This window comes from Sus scrofa, chromosome 5, assembly GCF_000003025.6.
Source record: "Sus scrofa isolate TJ Tabasco breed Duroc chromosome 5, Sscrofa11.1, whole genome shotgun sequence".
Taxonomy (NCBI): Eukaryota; Metazoa; Chordata; class Mammalia; order Artiodactyla; family Suidae; genus Sus; species Sus scrofa.
Genome location: NC_010447.5, coordinates 3,465,168 through 3,471,973, shown reverse-complemented (window position 1 = coordinate 3,471,973; position 6,806 = coordinate 3,465,168). Strand labels below are relative to the sequence as shown.

The window sequence follows — 6,806 nt, the reverse complement described above, 5'->3', positions numbered from 1 at the left end:
AAAACATGATCTAGGACCGTGAGGATTTTAGGTGTGTGTCATGAACAGAGACGAAGGGCTGGTCAAATACACTCGAACGTCAACTGTGGTTTCTCTGAGGTCGGATTTCCATGTACGGTTATTTGCTCACGTGTGCTTTTCGGTGTTTGTTGATGACAATAGACGTGTATTTTTTTAATTTATGGCTGCACCCAAGGCATATGGGAGTTCCCGGGCCAGGGATGACATCTGAGCCGCAGCTGCAACCTACACCCCAGCTGCAGCAATGCCAGATCCTTTAACCCATGGGGCTGGGCCGGGTATCGAACCCGCCCCTCCTAGGGGACCCACGCCACTTCAGTCAGATTCTTAACCCACTTCGCCACCGCAGGAATGCTGACAATAAATGTGTATTGTATTTACAGTCAAGACAAAGAGAGGGGTGTGTGTGTGTGTGTGTGTGTGTGTGTGTGTGTGTGTGTTTCAATAGCCCAGAAAGAAAACACCAACGTGACATAATGACCCACAGGGATCCTGCTTCTCCCAAAGTGGGTTTTCCTCTCCCAGCTTGGAAATCATGAGGGAAAATCGTGCATGTGTGAGCCTGGGCCATGGAACCCTCGTTCTGGACTCTCTAGAACAGAGTCCCCGGCAGCAGGGCTGTCCTGACCCCCCGGGGGCAGGGTCATTCACGAGCCGCTCGCTACATGCGCAGGCCTGTCCCACTCAGGAATCTTAGGACCAGAATCTAGGAGAGACTTTCTCCCCCACCCCGAGATGTCGTGTGTGTGTGTGTGTGTGTGTGTGTGTGTGTGTGTGTGTGTAGTAAAATAACCTAAAATTGACCATTTACCATTTCGGTGGCATTAAGTATTCACATCTGTTGTGCAGGCATCATGCTGTCCATTCCAGAACCTCTCAGCATCCCACACAGAAACTCCGTGCCTATGAAATAAGAACTGCCTGTTCTTCCACCAGCCCCTGGCAACCGCCACTCCACGTTCAGTCTCTATGACTCTGACGCTCCAGGCGATCACACCGTATTCGGCCTTTTGTATCTGAGTTATTTCCCTGAGCGTAATGTCTTTGAGGTTCGAGTGTACTGTAGCACGTATCAGAATTCCCTTCCTTTTTCAGGCTGAATAATGTTCCGGCTTCTGTATTTACACATTTTGTTTACCCGTTCATCTGTCAGTGGACACTTGGGTTGTTTCACCTTTGCGTTGTTGTGAATAGAGCTGCTGTGAACATGGATGTGTATTGATTTGCACTTCCCTAATGACGAGTAATGTCAAGCTGGTTTTTTTTTTTTTTTTTCTTTTCCGACCCCACCCACAGCATGTGGAAGTTCCTAGGCCAGGGATAGAATCCTAGTTGGAGCTGCAGGTTGCAGCAACACTGGATCCTTAACCCATTACACCGAGCCAGGGATTGAACCTGTGCCTCCACAGAGACAAGCCAGACTATTGACCCACTGCATCACAGGGAGAACGCCTGTCGAGCATCTTTTCGTGTGTTTATTGGCCATTGGTATATCATCTTTGCAGAAATGTCTATTCAAGTCGTTTGTCTGCTTTTTAATCAGGTTTGTTGTTGAGCTGTAGGGTTTTTTTCATATATTTTGGATATGAGATCCTTTTTTGCATATACAGTATTCTTGGGTCATATCACGTGTTAAAACATTCGCTTATTACTTTTTAAATTTGGAAAACACATCAAGAAAAAAACAGGGGTACAAGAAGCATTACTGATTCTTCTCTGACTCAGCAAGTCCACATCTAGGGATTTGTCAAAGGGATTCTTGTGAACATGCACAAAGATTTAGCTACAAGGGAGTTCCCGTCGTGGCGCAGTGGTTAACGAATCCGACTAGGAACCATGAGGTTGCGGGTTTGGTCCCTGCCCTTGCTCAGTGGGTTAACGATCCGGCGTTGCCCTGAGCTGTGGTGTAGGTTGCAGACGCGGCTCGGATCCCGCGTTGCTGTGGCTCTGGCGTAGGCCGGTGGCTACGGCTCCAATTCAACCCCTAGCCTGGGAACCTCCATATGCCGCAGGAGCGGCCCAAGAAATAGCAACAACAACAACAACAACAACAACAACAACAAAAAGACAAAAGACAAAAAAAAAAAAAAAGGTTTAGCTACAAGGATAATTATCACAGAAGGAGGAACCAAGGATTAATGTCCAATCATAGCCTATAGGTTAAATAAATCATTGTAGATAAACACTCCATGTGAGAACATTTATAATTAGCCGTGAGTTAGAGGAGAAAGTTGCAAAACAGTATTTACTGCACGTTCCCAGTTTTGTTTCAAATGTGTGTAATTCTGTAAAGACGGAGGAAAAATGCCACGTTAGTATTGGTGATCTCGTGTGGTGGAATATCAGGTTATTGCTATTTTCTTCTTTGTATTTTTCGAATTTTCCAAAATTTCTGCAATAAAATGTGTGGCTCTACAGTAAAAAAAAAAAAAAAAAATCAGTTATTTTTAGGGCATCCACAAATGTATGCATAGTGTTACCCTGATAATGTGAAAATCTATATACTGACAAGAAAAAAAAGGGACTCAAGACGGGAGCCCACGCCGAACCCTGGTCCACCGTGCCCTGAAGCTGTGACATTCTGAGATTTCTCAATTTCATTTGATTCTCCCACGTTTTCCAAATTTTCTACTGTCTAGCTGCTTTGTGATCTGGTTAGGGACGGAGAAACGCAAAGAAAATTGTTAAATTTTTAAAAATGAAAATCTAAAGTAAACGAAAATCTGCCTTTGATGAAACTTAGCTCAGATATCTCGGGACACGCGACCGAAAGCCAGGCGGGAGACAGGAGGCGGGACGCAGAAACTGACCCACCAGCCCCGCAGCCGCTATGAGGCCCCGCCCCCGGCCGCGCCACGCCACGCCACGCCCAGGCCTCGCCCGCTTGACCGCGACGCTACTGGCTGTTTGGAGACGGCCTCGCAGAGGCCCCGCCCCCAGCAGCGTAGAGGCCACGCCCCAGCTCCCACCCCGCCCCCTCGGCTGCGCCGCTGCGTTCGCAGCGCCCGCCCGCGGCGCCCTCGCCCGGGCTTCCGGAGCCGGCCGCGCAGAGGCCACGCCCCGGGGACGTAGGGCCACGCCCCTCGCCCCCACGCTGCGTCCGCGCCGCCCGTCGCGCCCGTCTTGGCTTCCGGAGCGGGACGGAAGGGCGGGAGGCGGGCAAGGCCAAGGCTGCCAGGCCCCGCCACGGAAGGGCGCGGTTCCCCGAGGAGCTCCGCGCGCACTTCCTCCTGTCCCGCTCGATTCTGTCCCCGCCTGCCCCCAGGTGCGCGGGACACGGAGGCCGCACAGCCAGGGGCAGAGATCAAAGAGGGGCGGGCCGACGGGGCCCGGGCCGCGCGCTGCAGGCCGGGCGGACTGGGAGGGAAAGCGGGCGGATCAAAGCGCGCCGGGCCGGGGCTGGCCCTTCCGAGCGGCTGTCGGCCTGGGCAGGACGCAGGCTATGGTGTCTGCAGGGAGGAGGCCAGGCCCAGCCTGGCGACGTAATCTGCCCGGGGCGGCAGAGCCCTCCCTCTAGGCTGGCTGGAACTCAGGCCAGGCCTCGGCTGCGTGAGCAGAGGCTGAGTTTACAGGGTCACTTCAAAGCTGGGAGGCCCAGCAGTCGTAATAGCAGCTGCCATTTATTGAAAACCGGTGCCAGGCAGGCCTGGGCGTATGCCTTTGTGCCAACTCATTACTCCCCATAACAGCTCCATTAAGTGCTGGTAAGTCAGTCACCTGCTTTCACACAGATGAGGGGCTGAGATCAGAGAGGAGGCTTGTCCCCGGCCTCTCAGGAGAAGGGGCACAGCCTGCATGGGGGCCTGGGTCCCTGATGGTGGGTCTCAGGCTATTGCACTTTTTGCTAACCTGACTCCTGTGGTAAGTTTCCTTATAGTGGGCACAGTAGGCTGCCTGCTCTGTTACTTACCTGAGCTCACTGCTACCTCGTCCCCAACAAGAGGACTCTCCTATCCAGAGCTAAGCCCCTTTCTCCACTCTGAAAGTGTACAGCACCCATGATGCAGCCCCTGGAGCCTGGAGCTCCTGTCCAAGTTAACGCCCACCTGTTTGACCAGGTCCCTTTGCTCAGGTGTTGGGAAAGAAATCCTCTGTCCAGCATCTGAGAAGAGAGTGACAAAGCAGGTGGTTCCAGGATGGTGGGTTGGTTGAACCAGGTCAGCCGTGCTAGTGGCCCAAAGCCAGGGAATGTGGGTGAGAGCACCCCAGAATAGTCACATGCAGAGATGGGTGTTGAAACCAACCCTGGGCTACACCAGGGTGCCTGCCTCTCCCATCTCCACCCATCCCTTCCTGGGAGATGCTGGGGGGGGGTGTTTTGTTTTCCACATGGCTTTCTAGGTTGATATATACGAGTAACCACGTGATGCTGGACATTGGCAGGAGATAGGACACGAGGTCCCAGCTCAAGGCCTAGCTGGGCACACCCGCAGCAATCCCGTTTTTCCAGCCTCCAAGTGTACCTCAGAGAGGAAGCTGCACATTTGCCTTTTTTTTTTTTTTTTTGGCTCCATATTAAAGAACAAAGCATGGGAACTGGACAGGCCCCTTTGTAAACAGAAAACACATGTTTTCTGGGAGAATGGGCTCTTCCTTTCCTGGTTTCTTCTCCCTTGGACAAAGGCCTCCTTAGGCTCTTGGCTTCAAGAGCAGGGAGGCCTCAGACCCTGGGTTGAGAGAAGATGATTATTTTTTGCCATAACTCGGTACGGCACCCACGTTGTTAAATGAGGGTGGGAACCGAGTGTTAAGAGGTCCCCTCAGCCATGGGGTGAGCCTAGGGTGTGGTCCCAGGAAGGAAGTCCTCAGGAACCTGATAGGATCTGGGTGAGGGGAGGGGCCTAGAACCTTCGTATCCTCCAAGCACCTGAGAATCAATCTGGGTTCTATCTGAGCTAGCTCCAGACAGGCATATGTTTCTTGGCACCTGCTAGCCACCTACAGAGGGGCGGAGACCACTCTTAACTCACAAGAGAGGCTGGGGCTTGATGTCTGCAAAGAGTAGGCACACTGAGACCCAGTGCGCACTGCTGTGTGACCTCAGGCAAGTTTCTTACCCTCTCTGAACCTTAGCTTGCTTATGTGTAAAATGAGACTAGCAGTATGTGGTTGGGGAGGATTAACTAAGACCATGGTTTTAGCCCTGCCAAACACATACAACCAATTAAGTGAAAGAAACTACATGTTGTCTCAGGATCCATGGTGAGCCATTTGCACAACCCCCAGAGTGGCCTGAGTACCCTTTAGAAACACCCAGGATTCCCATACTGCACAGGGCACCCCCACGTCCCTGTCCCCCACTGGGCACCAGGTGAGGGCCAGGGCTCAGCTACCCCCAGACCAGCTGTGACACCTCTTTGGAAGCAGTTTCATCTCAAGAACAGATTGTCTTTTCTTGAGGGTCACCCACGCCGAGCAACACCCCAGCAGCCTAATCTTTGTCCTCGGGGGAGGTTTGATTTTGGGGAAATAACCAGATGTCCTCTGGGCCAAGTCGGCTGAGTGGATGTGCACAAGCCCAGCCAGAGCTCCCTGTAGGGCGCCAGAATGTGCCGCAGCTGCAAAGTCAGGAGGCCCCGTGGCTCCCGCCCCAAAGGCAGTTTGGAAGGAGAATCTGGACCAGCCCCCGCCGCTGGTGTTGGTGGATGTATGAAAAGTGAGATGGTCCCAAACACCCAAGCCTGGTGGCTGAACCACGCCAAAGCCAGACTGATAAACACGAGGCCGCTTTCATCCCTCGGCTCACAATTCGATTTCCATGGAAATCTTTGTGGGAAAATCCCGAGCCTTTCTGACACAAGCACGTGCGTGAGAGTGAGGCAGGAAGCTGTTCTGGAAGAGTACGGGGGCCTAGACGTTGGGGTTTCCTCCCAGCTCTGTGGCCTCTGGCTGGTCATTTCATCTCTCCAGCCCTCAGTTTTCCCATCTGAGCAATGGGGATCACGAGCCCTATCCTTAAAGTGAGACGCACAAGGCGGGGCTATGGATATGAACACCCCCCGAAGTCCTGACCTCATGCGGCGTGGACACCCTTTGACCTAAATACTCGGGCTTCTGGGACTTTACCCTCGGGAAAGCGGCAGAGCCACACAGGAAAGCCTCCGTGTAAAGATATTCCAGGAGTTCCCATGGTAGCTCAGCAGGTTAAGAACTCAACATGGTGTCCGTGAAAATGCAGCTTCGATCTCTGGCCTCAGTGGGTTAAGGATCTGGCATCGCCATGCGCTGCAGTATAGGTCACAGATGCAGCTTGGATCTGATGTGGCTGTGGCTGTGCCTGGCAGCTGTAGCTCCGATTGGACCCCTAGCCTGGGAACCTCCATGTGCCGCGGGTGCGGCCCCAAAATGAAAAAACAAAAAAACAAAAAAACAAACAAACAAAAAAACCCACACCAAACAAAAATAAGAATAATAATAAATTAGCGTTCACCAAGTTCTATTCACAATAGCCAAAACACTAGAACCCAATTCTCCACCAACAGCCACACAGGTAAACAAGCTGTGACAGGCACACAGTGAGTTTAGGAAACAACAAGCAGGAATGAGCTGCGGATCACACACGGATAGGCACAGAAGAAGGTCACCCACGCCGAGCAAGCGCACGCTCTGTGATCTCATTTCTGTGAAATGACAGGTCACGCTAACCTATACATAGTGAGTCTTTAGATCCTTGGTTGCCTGGGGCTTCGGAGGCAGAGACCACCTGCCAGGGGGACTAAGGGGTATTTTGTGGGGAAGGTATTTTCCTTCTAGATGGTGGTAGGTACAGGGGTGAGCGTGTTTGT

At 52.3% G+C, this 6,806-nt stretch overlaps 1 long non-coding RNA gene across 1 annotated transcript; it reads right to left on the bottom strand.

The window, feature by feature from the left end:
- Window positions 2,222-2,876, bottom strand: LOC106508707. Its single transcript, XR_002343851.1, has 2 exons — window positions 2,531-2,876; window positions 2,222-2,433 (listed from the first exon to the last, which is right to left on the bottom strand). It is a non-coding gene; the product is annotated as an uncharacterized LOC106508707 (long non-coding RNA).